Here is an 18,706-nt window from a genome sequence, read left to right as displayed (position 1 = left end):
CTTTTTCTGTTGTGCCTTACAAGTTTCTCTCCTTCGACAGGCTCCCACCGTTGCTCAATGTTATCCTCCCTCACCCGAGAGCAGCGTGGTACTGGAGGATGATGATGATGATTCTGAGGGAACCGAGGATGCTCAGCATGTTCTTGAGGACAGCGATGTCCAAGAGGAGGAAGCTGCCGAAGATAACGCCTTCCTCAGGAGCAGACGTCGTAAGCAGGTACACGATGACTTTATCACATCGGCTGAATCAAGTCCTAGAGGAGGAGATAATGATGCCGATGAAGCTGCTTCGCCTGTTAAGAAGAGTTCAACAAGTTTCTTCGCGGGCGAAGATGACCTGGACCTGTGAGCATCTATACTCTTTTTCTTGATTTATTTCTTGTCATCCTGCATGCTAACTATGCACTGTACTTAAGTAGTTCTGATGATGACGATGTTCCTCTCGCGAAGAGGGCTAAGTTAGTCTCCGAGAGAGCAGCATCGACTAAGGAGTCAAATCCTTCTCCCGCCAAGTCAACACCTCCCTCGCGAACGGGTGTGGAGAAGATTCCAATATCGAAAGTCATTCCTCCCGATGATGCTCCCACTCCGTCGACTGGCCGCGATCATGTAAGTATTTAATCTATCTGGCTTTGTTGAGTTTTTGTCGTCTGACTCCTCTTGATTTTTCTGGCTGTAGCCGATTTACGTTACAGTCGATGCTGTGGTGGATTTTGCCGAGCAATTCACTCGCCTCGAGGCTGAAAACTCCCAACTTCGGAAGGCCATCAAATCTTCGGCTGACCAGGTGCTTGAGGCCAACAGGCTTGCTACCGATGCCAAGAATGAGAACGCCTTGTTGAAGGAGGAAATGAAGAGGCTGAAGCGGCAGATGAAGGATGAACAAGATGCCAGGCATGCAGCGGCGGCTGCAGTCGATGAGAAGGAAGGCGTCCTCCGTGAATCCGTCAAGGATTTATTAGGTAAAAACCTATGGTATTCCGCTTTTTTCTTGATGTTTCTTCATTGATTACTGATATGTCTTTCTTTCAGAGGCCGCCAATATAACTGTCAGCCGACGTCATCAGCTTCGGGAGGACTCCACAGCCGATGCCTTGTCACTTGCCGCTGAGTCTAATGTCCAGGTCCTTGGACTACTGCAAAAGACCAAGGGAGCATTGTCGAGGCTATACTCGATGATCTTCCCGAAGATGAAGCAGGACAAGACTCTCGACGAGATGGCGGATGCTTTCCTTGTTGATCCTTCCGAGCCCGTGGAGGTACTGAAACGCCGTAGCCGCTTGGTTGGGGCGGTTCTTACTTTTCAATAGCTTATGGGCCATGGGATGGGGTCAGAATTGGAGGAGTTTTCTAAGGCACTGCCTGTTGATGATGACAACCATCTGGTCGACCTTAAGCCTTTCAAAAGATCGGCAATAACTTGCGCCAACCAACTTCTGAAGCTGGTGGATGAAGCGCAAGCCAAGCCTGTTCCTGAGTCTGCCCCTGGTTCATCGTCAGCGAACCCTTGAACTGTTATTTGACTTGTTGTAAATAAGATCATCCGTAACTCGACGTAGCTCAATTAAAATTCGGCTCTGTTGCCAATTCAAACATCCTTTTGTCTGTATAATGTATGTTGAGCGCTCCCGATGGGAGTTTTTATGTTAATGCTTGGTCTAAACTAGGGACTGTACTGCAGATTCCTTTATCTTCTTCCCGTGCCGAGCTCTTTCCGAACCCTTCGAGTAATGATGAGTCAGGCCTTGTTCGTCGCTTACGTGATCAGGTGTCTTGTCTAAATAAAGACATCACTTCTCTTCGCGCGATGGCAGCCTTAGTGAAGAAAAAGGGTGAGATAGCGACCGCTGTCGAACAATACGCTCTCGATGGTCTTCATGTTGCTACCGAAAGTTTGGGCTGTAAGTGTTAGCCCATCTTCTGATTTCTGGCATAGCTTGAATGTTCTTCTAACCGACATTCATTCCTTTTCCAGTCGTAGCTTCGGATGCAGCTGAAGAGAACAAGAAGATTCATGAAGAGGTTGAGGCGATGACCGATGTTGCGCACCCGACGCATGGTTTATGGTTGAATCGTCCGAAGGCTGTCGTCATGGCGAAGTTTAAGTACCGGGTGATGGAGGCGCATTACTATTTTGATAAGTACTATGCTCATCTCACGATGGTTTGGAACACCATGTTTCCTCTGGACCAAGCACCCGAAACCTTATCTGGCATGTTCACCCGATTCAAGTCTCCTGAGAGGATTCGACAGTTGGTACGGAAAGAGCTTCTGGCTGGTGCTGAGCTTGCCTTTGCTTCGATATTGGCGTGCCATCCATCTTTAGACTTGAAAGCCGTAGCAAATACTGAGAGGGATTTAGGCCAGTATTATGATGTTGCTAGAGGTCCTGCTTACACCGTTGTTTCTCGGATGGAGTCATGCCTTGAGAAGGAACTGAAGGCCCACTGGGACCGGGGAACCCGATCACGAATGTAATAACCTTGTATCTGCATAAGAATATTTACTGTGTGCGTTGCACGCTATGTTAGTTTGATTGATATTTTATTGTCGAGTGCGGCTGAGTGATCAGTTCAACCTGCTTTCTCGACGACTTCGTTGAATTTTACGCAATGTTATTGCGAAGTCGATATGTAATTTTTTTGAGAGCTTGGCTTCGTCACGCGGTGCACCGGTTTGAGCCTTATTTTGTGATAATGTAACCATCGACTGCAGCACTCGCGTATTTTCTCGAGGCTTGGATTGGTTGTTTTTGTGTGTCATTAATCTTAGCTCTCGCTGAGAGTATTTAATTAATGACACTGTGTGAGCACATTTCTTTTGGGCCAACGCTCCCGATGGGAGTTAGAGCCGATGGTAGGGGCCCCAAATGTTATGTTCGGGCGCCAAAGCTGCGCGATGTTCCATGGATTCTTGACGTCTTTTCCTGAAGCCAGATTTTTGAGCCGATATGCTCCTCCTGGTATCACTTCGGTGATGATGTATGGTCCTTCCCATGGAGATTCTAGCTTCGAGGATCTTTTTTGCTTCAGCCGAAGTACCATATCCCCAACATTGAAACTTCGACTGCGTATTCGTCGGCTGTGGTAGTTTCTCAGCGCTTGCTGGTATACCGTTGTTCTTGCCAAGGCGATATATCGTGCTTCGTCAAGGAGATCGACAGCATCTTGTAGCGCGATGTTGGAGGAGGACTCTGTGTATGCTGTCACTCGAGGAGCTTCAAATCGGACGTCGGCCGGTAGAACTGCTTCGGCTCCGTACACCAGGAAGAATGGAGTATATTGAGTCGACCTGTGGGGTGTGGTACGCAAACTCCAGAGTACAGATGGTAACTCTTCGACCCAGGCTCCGGCTGCGCCTGTAAGGCGTTTCTTGAGGCCATCTCCTATTAGACCATTGATCCTTTCCACCTGGCCGTTGGTCTGGGGGTGAGAGACTGACGCGAATTTCAATTTGATTCCTCCATCATCACAAAATTTCCTGAACTACTCGGAATCAAAGTTGGAGCCGTTGTCTGTGACGATGCTGTGGGGCATACCGAATCGACAAGTTATTCCCTTGAAGAATTGAACCGCCATTTCAGCTTTTTGGTTTCGCACAGGTACTGCTTCGATCCACTTAGTGAATTTGTCGACTGCAACCAATAAGTATGTGTGTCCTCCGGGTGACGATCTTGGTAGCGGTCCAACTTGATCGAGTCCCCATTGAGCGAAGGGCCATGCCAAGGGTATTGTCATTAGGTCCGTTGCAGGAGCGTGTGGTTTTGGTGAAAAACGTTGGCAGGGATCACACTTCATGACTAGATCTCTAGCATCCGACGCTGCCGTTGGCCAGTAAAATCCTGCCCTAAAGGCTTTTTTCACAAGGGCCCTGCTCCCTGCGTGATGCCCGCAGGTTCCCTCGTGTATCTCGTGCAACAGTGCTTTTCCATCGTCAATGGCGATGCACCTTTGGAAGATCCCTGAGATGCTACGCTTGTAAAGCTCACCATTTACCACGACGAAGGCCTTCGAATGTCTGACGATTCGCCTTGCTTCCACAGAGTCCTCTGGCAGCTCTTGCTTTGTCAGATACGCTAGGAACGGCTTGGTCCATAGTGGCTCGAGGAGGAGGACTTGTTCGGCAAGAGGAGTTGGAGATTCTTCAGCCGGAGGAGTTTGCTGCGAGCTTGCCTCCAATTCATCAGCCGATGGTTTTGGAGGTGCCGACGTCTTTTCTTTTGTTGATCGTTGAGTGATCACTTCGTAAAACACTCCGTCTGGGATGGGGGAGCACGTAGACCCGATGTTTGCCAAAGTGTCGGCTTCCTCATTTCTGGCTCTGCCGATATGTTTGAGCTCGCATCCTTCGAATTTAGCTTCCATATTCTGATACAGCTACCGGTAGGCGATCATGTTGTCGCTGACTGCGTCGCACAGGTTCATCGACTGCTGTACCACCAAGTTTGAGTCTCCATAGATTTCTAGACGAGTAGCACCACACGCCTTTGCCATTTTCATTCCGTGCAACAGCGCTTCGTATTCTGCTTCGTTGTTCGTCGACAGAGAGAAATTCATACGTAGTATATACTTCATCTTATCTCCCTGCGGTGATATCAGCACCACTCCTGCTCCCACACCTGTACTCCGTTTTGACCCATCGAAGTACATTATCCATGATCCCGACATGTCGGGTGCTGCTGGCGTCTGTGATTGGATCCAATCTGCCATGAAATCTGGGAGGATTTGGGATTTTATCGCCGTTCGATTAACGTAAGTTATGTCATATGGCGCTATTTCGATAGCACATTGAGACACTCGACCTGTGGCTTCCGGATTGGTCATTATGCTCTTCAGGGGTGCTTCACTTACAACGATAATCGGGTGCTCCGTGAAGTAGTGCCGCAACTTGCGGGCTGACCTCCATACTGCGTACGCCAGCTTCTGATGGTGGGGATACCTCTGCCTTGCAGGAGTGAGCACTTCACTGAGGTAGTAAACGGGCCTCTGCACACCATGAACTCTCCCTGCTTCTTCTCGTTCGACGACTAAAACGCTGCTGGAGACTTGTGCTGTTGCGGCTATGTACATGAGCAACGTCTCCTTCTCGCGCGGAGTCACAAGCACTGGGGAGGTTGATAAGATTTTCTTCAAGTTGTCGAAGGATTCCTGTGCCTCCTTTGTCCACTCGAACTTTTCCGACTTTTTCATCAAGTTGTAGAAGGGCAAAGCTTTCTCCCCTAGCTTTGCTATGAACCTGCTGAGCGCTGCTAGTCGGCCTGCCAACTGCTGCACTTGGTGCAGATTCTTTGGCGGCTCCATATCAAGAATAGCTTTGATCTTCAAGGGATTGGCTTCGATTCCTCTGGCTGATATGAAGTACCCGAGTACTTGTCCTCCTGGCACTCCGAAGAAGCATTTTTTGGGATTCAACTTGATTTTGTATCTGTCCAGATTGTTGAAAGTTTCCCGCAAATCATCGATGAGCGTGGCTGCGTGCTTTGTTTTCACCACGATGTCGTCGATGTAAACTTCAATGTTTCTTCCAATCTGTTCCCCAAGGCAGGCTTGCATGCAGCGTTGGTAAGTTGCTCCTGCATTTTTCAACCCGAAGGTCATGACGTTGTAACAGAAAACACCGTGTGGAGTGATGAACGCGGTTAGCTCCTGGTCTTCTTTCTTTAGTTTAATCTGATTGTACCCGGAGTATGCATCGAGGAAAGAGAGACGGTCGCATCCGGCCGTGGAGTCGACTATTTGGTCTATTCGAGGCAGCGGGAAATGATCTTTCGGGCAGTGCTTGTTAAGGCTGGTGTAATCGATGCACATGCGGAGGGCGGTCGTGTCCTTCTTCGGCACCATGACGGGATTGGCCACCCACTTAGATTCCTTAAGCTCTCGAATAAATCCCGCCTTGCGGAGTCGATTAACTTCTTCGCCGATTGCTCTTCTCTTCGGTTCGGAAAATCGTCGCATTGATTGTTGTACTGGTTTGGCCGTCGGGTCAAGATTTAGGGCGTGCTCAGCGAGTTCCCTGGGGATACCGGGCATGTCGGATGGTTCCCATGCAAATATCTCCCAGCGCGCACGGAGGAACTCGATGAGCGCGCTTTCCTATGCGTCAGTGAGGTCAGCCGAAGTATTGACCGTCTTCTTCGGGTCAGTAGGGTGCACCTGTGATGTCTACGGGAGCTTCTATTCTTGTAGACAGTGTTGGGCCTCCAAGAGCAGAGGTTTGTAGAACAGCAGCAAGTTTCCCTTAAGTGGATCACCCAAGGTTTATCGATCTCAGGGAGGAAGAGGTCAAAGATATCCCTCTCATGCAACCCTGCAACCACAAAGCAAGAAGTCTCTTGTGTCCCCAACACACCTAATAGGTGCACTAGTTCGGCGAAGAGATAGTGAAATACAGGTGGTATGAATATATATGAGCAGTAGTAACGGTGCCAGAAAAGTGCTTGCTGGCGTGTAGTTGATGGTGGTAATATTGCAGACAGTAGAAACGCAGTAAAACAGTAAACAAGCAGCGATAGCAGTATTTGCGAACAAGGCCTAGGGATTATACTTTCACTAGTGGACACTCTCAACATTGATCACATAATAAATAGATAGATGCTAGACTCTACACCCTCTTGTTGGATGATGAACACCACTAACTGTGTAGGATTACACGAACCCTCAATGCCGGAGTTAACAAGCTCCACAATATTCGATGTTCATATTTAAATAACCTTAGAGTGCATGACAGATCAACACAACCAAACCAAGTACTAACATAGAATGCACACTGTCACCTTCACGCTACGAAAGGAGGCATAGATCACATCAATACCATCATAGCAATAGTTAACTTCATAATCTACAAGAGATCACAATCATAGCCTACGCCAAGTACTAACACGATGCACACACTGTCACCATTACACCGTGCAGGAGGAATAAACTACTTTAATAACATCACTAGAGTAGCACACAGATAAATTGTGATACAAAACACATTGCAATCATAAAGAGATATAAATAAGCACTTCACTATGCTCTTCATAATGTTGAATAAGTATTACGTGAAATATAGCCTAAGAGACCCACACGGTGCACACACTGTCACCTTTACACACGTGGGACAAGGAGTCTCCGGAGATCACATAAGTAAAATCCACTTGACTAGCATAATGACATCTAGATTACAAGCATCATCATATGAATCTCAATCATGTAAGGCAGCTCATGAGATTATTGTATTGAAGTACATAGGAGAGAGATGAACCACATAGCTACCGGTACAGCCCTTAGCCTCGATGGAGAACTACTCCCTCCTCATGGGAGACAGCAGCGTTGATGAAGATGGCGGTGGTGTCGATGGAGAAGCCTTCCGGGGGCACTTCCCCGTCCCGGCGGCGTGCCGGAACAGAGACTCCTGTCCCCCAGATCTTGGCTTCGCGATGGCGGCGGCTCTGGATGGTTTCTCGTACCGTGGCATTTCCGTATCGAGGTTTTAGGTCGAGGGGCTTCTTATAGGCGAAGAGGCGGCGTCGGAGGGTCAACGAGGCGACGACACCATAGGGCCGCGCGGGCCACCCCTGGGCCGCGCCGGCCTATCATCTGGTGGGCCCGTGGCCCCCCTCTGGCGACTCTCGGGTGTTCTGGATGCTTCCGGGGATTCTAAGATGTTGGGCGTTGATTTCGTCCGATTCCGAGAATATTTCCTTACTAGGATTTCTGAAACCAAAAACAGCAGAAAAAGAAGCGGCCCTTCGGCATCTCGTCAATAGGTTAGTTCCGGAAAACGCATAAAAACGATATAAAGTATGCATAAAACATGTAGATATCATCAATAATGTGGCATGGAACATAAGAAATTATCGATACGTCAGAGACGTATCAGCATCCCCAAGCTTAGTTTCTGCTCGTCCCGAGCAGGTAAACGATAACAAAGATAATTTCTGGAGTGACATGCCATCATAACCTTGATCATACTATTGTAAGCATATGTAATGAATGCAGCGATCAAAACAATGGTAAATGACATGAGTAAACAAATGAATCATATAGCAAAGACTTTTCATGAATAGTACTTTCAAGACAAGCATCAATAAGTCATGCATAAGAGTTAACTCATAAAGCAATAATTCAAAGTAAAGACATTGAAGCAACACAATGGAAGATTAAGTTTCAGCGGTTGCTTTCAACTTATAACATGTATATCTCATGGATAATTGTCAACATAGAGTAATATAACAAGTGCAATATGCAAGTATGTAGGAATCAATGCACAGTTCACACAAGTGTTTGCTTCTTGAGATGGAGATAAATAGGTGAACTGACTCAACAATAAAAGTAGAAGAAAGGTCCTTCAAAGAGGAAAGCATCGATTGCTATATTTGTGCTAGAGCTTTGGTTTTTAAAACATATAGAGAGCATAAAAGTAAAATTTTGAGAGGTGTTTGTTGTTGTCAACGAATGGTAGCGGGTACTCTAACCCCCTTGCCAGACAAACCTTCAAAGAGCGGCTCCCATTTTATTTTTATTTTTGGGTGGCACTCCTTCCAACCTTTCTTTCACAAACCATGGCTAACCGAATCCTTCGGGTGCCTGCCAACAATCTGATACCATGAAGGAGTGCCTTTTTATTTTAGTTTTATTATGATGACACTCCTCCCCACCTTTGCTTTCTCAAGCCATGGCTAACCGAATCCTTCGGGTGCCGTCCAACAATCACATACCATGGAGGAGTGTCTATTTTTATTAATTAATTTGGGACTGGGAATCCCATTGCCAACTCTTTTTGCAAAATTATTGGATAAACGGATGAAGCCACTAGTCCATTGGTGAAAGTTGCCCAACAAGATTGAAAGATAAACACCACATACTTCCTCATGAGTTATAAAACATTGACACAAATCAGAGGTAATAAATTTTGGATTGTTTAAAGGTAGCACTCAAGCAATTTACTTTGGAATGGCAGAGAAATACCATGTAGTAGGTAGGTATGGTGGACACAAATGGCATAGTGGTTGGCTCAAGGATTTTGGATGCATGAGAAGTATTCCCTCTCGATACAAGGCTTAGGCTAGCAAGGCTATTTGAAACAAACACAAGGATGAACCGGTGCAGCAAAACTCACATAAAATACATATTGTAAACATTATAAGACTCCACACCGTCTTCCTTGTTGTTCAAACTCAATACTAGAAATTATCTAGACCTTAGAGAGACCAATTATGCAAACCAAATTTTAGCATGCTCAATGTATTTCTTCATTAATGGGTGCAAAGTATATGATGCAAGAGCTTAAACATGAGCACAACAATTGCCAAGTATCACATTATCCAAGACATTATAGCAATTACTACATGTATCATTTTCCAATTCCAACCATATAACAATTTAACGAAGAAGAAACTTTCGCCATGAATACTATGAGTAAAGCCTAAGGACATACTTGTCCATATGCTACAGCGGAGCGTGTCTCTCTCCCACACAATGAATGCTAGGATCCATTTTATTCAAACAAAACAAAAACAAAAACAAACCGACGCTCCAAGCAAAGCACATAAGATGTGACGGAATAAAAATATAGTTTCAGGGGAGGAACCTGATAATGTTGTCGATGAAGAAGGGGATGCCTTGGGCATCCCCAAGCTTAGACGCTTGAGTCTTCTTGATATATGCAGGGGTGAACCACCGGGGCATCCCCAAGCTTAGAGCTTTCACTCTCCTTGATCATGTTGTATCATCTCCCTCTCTTGATCCTTGAAAACTTCCTCCACACCAAACTCAAAACAACTCATTAGAGGGTTAGTGCACAATCAAAATATACATTTTCAGAGGTGACATAATCATTCTTAACACTTCTGGACATTGCACAAAGCTACTGAAAGTCAATGGAATCGAAAAATCCATCGAACATATCAAAACAGGCAATGCGAAATAAAAGGCAGAATCTGTCAAAACAGAACAGTTCGTAAAGACGAATTTTATTGAGGCACCAGACTTGCTCAAATGAAAATTCTCAAATTGAATGAAAGTTGCGTACATATCTGAGGATCACTCACGTAAATTGGCATAATTTTCTGAGTTACCTACAGAGAATTTGGCCCAGATTCGTGACAGCAAAGAAAACTGTTTCTGCGCAGTAATCCAAATCTAGTATCAACCTTTCTATCAAAGACTTTACTTGGCACAACAATGCAACAAAACTAAGAAAAGGAGAGGTTGCTATAGTAGTAACAACTTCCAAGACTCAAATATAAAACAAAGTACTGTAGCAAAATAAACACATGGGTTATCTCCCAAGAAGTTCTTTCTTTATAGCCATTAAGATGGGCTCAGCAGTTTTAATGATGCACTCGCAAGAAATAGTAGTTGAAGCAAAAGAGAGCATCAAGAAGCAAATTCAAAACACATTTAAGTCTAATATGCTTCCTATGCATAGGAATCTTGTAAATAAACAAGTTCATGAAGAGCAAAGTGACAAGCATAGGAAGATAAAACAAGTGTAGCTTCAAAAATTTCAGCACATAGAGAGGTGTTTTAGTAACATGAAAATTTCTACAACCATATTTTCCTCTCTCATAATAACTTTCAGTAGCATCATGAGCAAACTCAACAATATAACTATCACATAAAGAATTCTTATCATGAGTCTCATGCATAAAATTATTACTCTCCACATAAGCATAATCAATTTTATTAGTTGTAGTGGGAGCAAATTCAACAAAGTAGCTATCATTATTATTCTCATCATCAAATATAGGAGGCATATTGTAATCATAATAAAATTTATCCTCCATAACAGGCGGTACTAAAAGACTACTATCATTATAATCATCATAAATAGGAGGTAAAGTATCATCAAAGTAAATTTCCTCCTCAATGCTTGGGGGACTAAAAAGATCATGCTCATCAAAACCAGCTTCCCCAAGCTTAGAATTTTCCATAGCATTAGCAACAATAGTGTTCAAAGCATTCATATTAATAACATTCCCATTAGCATGCATATAAAGTTCCATGGGTTTTTTAATTCTCTCTTCAAACACATCATGTCCTAATTCAAGATAAAGTTCATCAAGATCTCTCATATTTTTGTTGTTTTCCATTATGCCTAACTAGTGTAAACAAGAAACAAAAAGATGCAATTGCAGGATCTAAAGGAAATAGCTTCGAGCACACACACAATTGTGCCAGAAAAGTACTTAGTTACCTGGAACCGGAGTATGAGTGCCTTTTACCTTTCCTCCCCGGCAACGGCGCCAGAAAAGTGCTTGATGTCTACGGGAGCTTCTATTCTTGTAGACAGTGTTGGGCCTCCAAGAGCAGAGGTTTGTAGAACTGCAGCAAGTTTCCCTTAAGTGGATCACCCAAGATTTATCGATCTCAGGGAGGAAGAGGTCAAAGATATCCCTCTCATGCAACCCTGCAACCACAAAGCAAGAAGTCTCTTGTGTCCCCAACACACCTAATAGGTGCACTAGTTCGGCGAAGAGATAGTGAAATACAGGTGGTATGAATATATATGAGCAGTAGTAACGGTGCCAGAAAAGTGCTTGCTGGCGTGTAGTTGATGGTGGTAATATTGCAGACAGTAGAAACGCAGTAAAACAGTAAACAAGCAGCGATAGCAGTATTTGCGAACAAGGCCTAGGGATTATACTTTCACTAGTGGACACTCTCAACATTGATCACATAATAAATAGATAGATGCTAGACTCTACACCCTCTTGTTGGATGATGAACACCACTAACTGTGTAGGATTACACGAACCCTCAATGCCGGAGTTAACAAGCTCCACAATATTCGATGTTCATATTTAAATAACCTTAGAGTGCATGACAGATCAACACAACCAAACCAAGTACTAACATAGCATGCACACTATCACCTTCACGCTACGAAAGGAGGCATAGATCACATCAATACCATCATAGCAATAGTTAACTTCATAATCTACAAGAGATCACAATCATAGCCTACGCCAAGTACTAACACGATGCACACACTGTCACCATTACACCGTGCAGGAGGAATAAACTACTTTAATAACATCACTAGAGTAGCACACAGATAAATTGTGATACAAAACACATTGCAATCATAAAGAGATATAAATAAGCACTTCACTATGCTCTTCATAACAGTGAATAAGTATTCTGTGAAATATAGCCTAAGAGACCCACACGGTGCACACACTGTCACCTTTACACACGTGGGACAAGGAGTCTCCGGAGATCACATAAGTAAAATCCACTTGACTAGCATAATGACATCTAGATTACAAGCATCATCATATGAATCTCAATCATGTAAGGCAGCTCATGAGATTATTGTATTGAAGTACATAGGAGGGAGATGAACCACATAGCTACCGGTACAGCCCTTAGCCTCGATGGAGAACTACTCCCTCCTCATGGGAGACAACAACGTTGATGAAGATGGCGGTGGTGTCGATGGAGAAGCCTTCCGGGGGCACTTCCCCGTCCCGGCGGCGTGCCGGAACAGAGACTCCTGTCCCCCAGATCTTGGCTTCGCGATGGCGGCGGCTCTGGATGGTTTCTCATACCGTGGCTTTTCCGTATCGAGGTTTTAGGTCGAGGGGCTTCTTATAGGCGAAGAGGCGGCGTCGGAGGGTCAACGAGGCGACGACACCATAGGGCCGCGCGGGCCACCCCTGGGCCGCGCCGGCCTATCATCTGGTGGGCCCCGTGGCCCCCCTCTGGCGACTCTCGGGTGTTCTGGATGCTTCCGGGGATTCTAAGATGCTGGGCGTTGATTTCGTCCGATTCCGAGAATATTTCCTTACTAGGATTTCTGAAACCAAAAACAGCAGAAAACAACAACTGGCCCTTCGGCATCTCGTCAATAGGTTAGTTCCGGAAAACGCATAAAAACGACATAAAGTATGCATAAAACATGTAGATATCATCAATAATGTGGCATGAAACATAAGAAATTATCGATACGTCGGAGACGTATCAACCTGCAGCTTCTTAACTTCCTTTGCTGCGTCGAACTCATCGGATCTTACGTTTCGATTGTCGGCTGGTGGTTGTGTGTGGTCTGTAACGGTATCGATCGCGTTGAGTTCTTCCTTAGCTCCAAACTTCGAGGCGATCTTCTGGAACTCCCTGTCGCAGTTGTCTGACCGAGCAAAGCTGCCATGAACGGTTATTGGGGTCCCGTTGTTGCCTGGCATCTTCAGTCTCAGGTATGCATAATGAGGCACGGCCATGAATTTAGCAAACGCAGGCCTGCCGAGGATGGCGTGGTACTGAGATTCCCAGTCGACTATTTCGAACTCGATCTTTTCTTTCCTGAAATTGCTGGGCGTGCCGAAGACTACGTCCAATGATGTTTTGCCGAGCGAGTAAGTGGGTCGAGTCAGTATAATGCCGTGGAACCCTGTGTCAGATTCTCTTAGCATGTCGACTGTTAAACCCATTGCTCTCATTGTGCTGGCGAATAGTAGGTTCAGGCCGCTTCCTCCATCCATGAATACTTTGCCCATATTGTACCCTCCAATCTGTGCTTCAAGGACAAGGGCCGCGTGGCCGGGCCTTGGGACAGCTTTCGGGTGATCCGCCCTGCTGAAGGAGATGCTTTGTTCTGACCAGTCGATGAAATCAGGCGTATCAACCATGGCGACTTCCGCATATTTTACTTCTCGGGAGAACTTCTTGATTTCTCTCTTTGAAAAACTGGTTTTATGGATCATGTTGATTTGTCCGCGTAGCTCTCGGAATACTTCGGATGGTACATATTTGTCTTTCTCCATTGGTTCGTATGGTTCTGGTACATATGGTTCTGGCGGATGGTCGTAGGACCTTGCCCTCTTCTCCATCATGTGAACTCTCGATATAGCTTCGGCTCTAAGATCATCACAGAACTGCCGAATCTCTAGGAAGTGTCGACAGTTCCTCAACAAATGACTGGACTTCTCCCGACCATCTTTTGGATCAATGTAGGAGTGGAGGTAACATGGCGCCTCGAGTTGCTCTGTAGCCCGAAAGGTACGGAGAACGGGTGCGGCCCCTGATTGATGATGTGTCGTGGCATCCTTGCTCGAACTGTCGAGGGTGAACTGCTGTTCTGCCTTCCTCCTCGCGGTGTGAGCCTCTTCATCTCTTCCTTTGTCCAGCCGTGGTGTCGAGACCCCCTTGGTTGCTTTTTTGTATGCTCCTGGGCGGAATTTCTTGGGTTGTCGCTGAAGGGACACCCTCCGAAGGTACGGCCTTTGAGTCGGACGCGCCGGCCCTAGGGAGGCAAAGGAAACCTCCGGAGTCGATGACGAAGTGGACGCCACCGAAAACAGCCTCCGTGTCGTGAGATGGTGCCATAGAGTTTGGGTGAAGTGCTTCGTGGCGCGGCACGAACTCGAAGGACCCGCAGCGGATCGGATCTCTTGACTCTGCCGGCATCGGTGATTCGAGTAAGAACGCCGCGGACGTGACTGGTACTGCCGATGACCTGCCTTGTGCCGACAGATTTCCCACAGACGGCGCCAATTGTCGAGGGTGCTCCTCGGCAATGCCCTCCGATAGGGGCTTAGGGTTGATGGAATCCTGCAAGCTGACACGAGACATCGGTTCACAGACAAGCGGGGAGAGCAATTTACCCAGGTTCGGGGCCCTCGATGAGGTAAAACCCTTACGTCCTGCCTGTCTGTTCTTGATTATGATGATAATAGGTTACAATGGGGTGCCGAATAGTTCGGCTGAGATCTCGTCGAGATGGCTAATCGCTAAGGTGCTAGCTCTAAGCTTTTGTTGGCTGGGATTGATAAGATTGATCGTGTCCCTCGGCAGCCCCTCTCCTGGCCTTTATATAGGAGGCTAGGTCTCAAGAGGTCTAACCGAATACGACTAGATTTACAGTAGTTTAGATCCGATCTTTCCTTGTTTGAATGTTTCCTTGTCTTGCCCGTCAAGGAACCTTCTGGTGCACCGTCCTAGTGGCCCGCCTTGCTTCCAAGTGTCTTCATGGGCCTCCAACTAGATGGTACAGGATAGGGCAACATCGGTTACCCGAAGGGTAGTGCCCACGTCACCCGCGCTCGCGACCTCCGCGACGTTGCTGCTTCGCCGCCTGCTCTCGACCGCTACTGGCCGACTCCGGCGCCGGCGAGGTGGGGTTTTTGCTCACCTCGACGGGATCTACAACCTCCCCCTGTTTGATTTGATTTTCGTGGCTCCTCACTATCGCCCCAACCTGGAACCCTAGCGGTCGCTGGTCGGTTTAGCCGTCGCCGGCTAACTCCAGTGCCGCCGCAGGTTGGCTGACCTCTGGCACGTCCTCCTCCACCAGCCTCCTGCTGCTGTGATTCTCTACAGCCCTGCATCGACCCCCTATGCCCCCCTTTGATTTGTCATCACCGCTCACAGCGTTGGTCGATGTCGACCGCCCCTGGCACCTCCGGCTATCTCCGGTGCCGGCTCGAGCTTCTCGTCTATCTCGACTACTTCCTCGAGCCCTTGGTCGTCCTTGTTGGCAACCCCGACCACCCCTGCTACTAGCGCTATGCTACTATGGCTGTGTACTGGTGGTGATATGGTGCTGGTTGCTGCGATGGCGTTCTGGTGGTGGTGTGGTGATGTTGCTGGTGGTGGCATGGTGTTGTGATGCTGGTGATGGTGCCCTGCTACTGCTACTGCCCCCTCGACCTTGACGCCGGCGGGACGGTGCTGTGGACGCAACCCCGGCGTCAACTTCTTCTTCTACTGCTGCAATTTCAATGTGAGCTAATCCTCCCCACATCTCTGCCTATGACCATTGTGTCCTGTGTTGTACAATTTTTGTTGGATACTTGTGTTTAATACAATGCTTATAGTTACTACATTTACTGCTTAAGATTGGTATTTCATATGTGAAGTGGAATGCTTCCTTTTTGGATGAATTAATCAGCCAAAGCATGTGCGGTCTGTGTTAATTAATGTGGTGCGGTATGAGGCCCTGTATTGACCTTGCTAGATACTAGCATTTCAAGTTTCTAGTTTGATTGTCCCTGCTGGAGAAACAATTCTTAGCTGCTGGTTATGTTGCCTGGCAATGACATACTCCTTGTCTATTTGTCAAATACCAAATGATGGATTTATTTTTGATGTTGCGGAATATTACTTGGTTGGCCTGCGAATGATTCCTGGACCCTAAGTAAATCTCTATAGCTTGTGGGTGAATAACTAGTTGCTCTACTTGCTGCTATAAATTTGTGATGCCCCTGTTTGGATGAGGTATTCATCCAGGCATTTATGATGATGCTGTCTAATAAGAAATATCCATGTGTTGATGTTGCTCTCAATAATTGGCTGGACATATTTGGGTTTGTGTGTGCAAGATGAACACTGCCCCTAGTCCTTGGAGATATCTGTTGTTTCTAGATGGATGCTTTATTTGATGGCTTACTTGTGCTTAAACTGATGATCTTGTAGTTTAGATTATTGTTTCTTCTTTCTCTGCATAAGTGTCCATGTACTTTCTAGTGATCATATCTATCCTGTGATGCCTCAAATGAGTGTACACGGGATACATATATGTTGGATTAGAATCTTGTGCTGTAGGTGCTTATGTAGAGTAGGAACTAGACAATGATCATAACTATATGATCAAATGATGGTAAATGTCCATCCCAAGCTCCTATTGTTGCTTGAGTAAATTTCATGGATATACCTATGCTTGCTTTAGCCGATGATGCAAAGGCCGAGGCTCGGATTTGTAATAAGAACAGATGCTATTTATGCGTAATAAACTCTGTGATGAGACTAGCATACCACTTGTATGCAAATCTGAGAGTTTCCCCTACCAAAATGCTTTGATCTAAACTGAGAAGAATATATGCTAGATGATCTAAAGATCAACCTGCTGTAGTAGATCAGACTAGCCTGGTCTTCTGGCATCTGAAACAACCTTCTTCTTGTGGCATGTCTGCTCCTCCTCGCAGCTTGATTTATCTCCAAAGATCTAGCTAAAGATATAGATGTATTCTGGTTGGTAGATCATTGTTAGGATCTGTTGGCATACTCTTGATGTTCTGGTTGATTCAGCTAGTGCAAATTTTTACTAGTTGAGCTGTTGATGTGTGGATATGCTCAAAGAGCTGCTAGTACTGAATACGGTGATGTATGAACCAAACGTTTTGGTTGGTTGTGATGGCCCTGCTTTTATACTGCTGTGCAGATGTTGTGGTATCGACAGCACATAGCATGCAAGTGGTGATAGTGCTGCTAGCAAGTGGCCCTTCCTCTTGTGCAGGTTGACGAGTTGGTTTGCTTCTCCTCCAAGCAACGACCGTGTGATCTTTATCCCTTGCTAGACCATTCTTTTAGGTGCTGCCAAGTGGTTAATCCTTATTGGCTAATATTATTGTGTGAGCTAAATACCTCCAGAGGATACCCCTAAAATTTAATTAAGATTTGCTTAATTATTAATTGGTTTATGATTAGTGGGCTTAGGATCATATTGACTCTGCCATGTCAAGGATGATCTATTTTATAGTAATTTGTGGGTTTTCTTAAAACAGGAACTTGACTAAATTAGAGGGAAACAATAATGTTGCTTTTATTGCCTACTCCAGTGGATCAAATCTGGTTGCCTAATGCCTCTTGTTGCCTTCTTAATTCCTATGTGATCTGTGTTGCCTCATGTGATCAGAATTGATCCATATGTCTCAATTGTTGCCTAAGATGAATTAAATCCCTCTAATTACATCTCGATATTAGGACAAGTTCCTAATATCCATGAGTTGAGTTCCAAAACCAAAATGCCTCATCTTAGATGATGGCAAACATTTTAATCAAACACAACTATTTTCTTGTCTTTGTTCTTTTTCTTATTGCAGGAAAAGAGGATTGGAAGATTGGAAAGATGGAGATCTTAGATTAGGAATTCTTTTGGTTCCATTTTGTAATCTCATAGTTCTTATGTAACTTATAATATTTCAATAAATTTTGTAATAGTACTTTTGTGAATTGTTATTAGTAATATTTGATTCTCATTCCTATTTGTTATTACTTTGTATTTTATATAATTGTTTAGAATTCAAATTCCAATTCACATTTTCATTTGAGTTTTGTCTTTCATATTCTAATTTGAATATTGTTTCCCCCAAAGCACATGTCTTTGCAAAGGTCATGTCGAAATTTATCGCACTCACATCGATGACTAACTCAATTCCATCGATGCAAAAGAAACCTCGATCCCTTTGACAATTTTAAATAAAAGCGCGAAAATTCCTCAGATTTTTTATGCATGAATACAATGCACACATCTATTTACTCTATTTTTGTAACACCAAATACTGGGATATTACAGTCTCTACCCCTTAAACTAAACTTCGTCCTCGAAGTTTGAACTCTCTCACGTTTCGGAGTGTGGAACTGACTTGTATAGACTACCACTTTTCTCGAACTCCTTATTGATCTTACTGGATATAATTGAATATATCCCTTTTCCAGATTCTTCATGGAATCCACTAGTGTCTGTCTCTGGACCATGGCTTCTTACTTCAATTCCATGATTTCTTTCAATACCATAATCTTGTTTCCTTTCTCGTTGAAGATTCAAAGATTGGGACTTCTTCTGATGCTGCTAGTCTTAACTGAGGATTAATTTGATAACATACTCCTAATTGGTAAATAGGTCTTTGTTTTCCCTTCCTACCAAAACTGCAATAATGGTACTTGGTAAGGTACTTACCATGGAAATGGTTTTGATGATTTATTTTCCTAAGAATGGATTA

The 18,706-nt window shown here is 45.1% G+C and overlaps 1 long non-coding RNA gene across 1 annotated transcript; it reads left to right on the top strand.

The window, feature by feature from the left end:
• Positions 1 to 15,023: 15,023 nt before the first annotated feature.
• Positions 15,024 to 17,975, top strand: LOC127321080 (uncharacterized). The gene is made up of 2 exons (XR_011752307.1): positions 15,024 to 15,708; positions 17,807 to 17,975. It is a non-coding gene; the product is annotated as an uncharacterized lncRNA (long non-coding RNA).
• The last annotated feature ends 731 nt before the right edge of the window (positions 17,976 to 18,706 follow it).

This window comes from Lolium perenne, chromosome 2 (assembly GCF_019359855.2).
Source record: "Lolium perenne isolate Kyuss_39 chromosome 2, Kyuss_2.0, whole genome shotgun sequence".
Lineage (NCBI taxonomy): Eukaryota > Viridiplantae > Streptophyta > Magnoliopsida > Poales > Poaceae > Lolium > Lolium perenne.
Note: the sequence above shows the minus strand (reverse complement) of the source record. Positions and strands in the feature narration are given on the sequence as shown.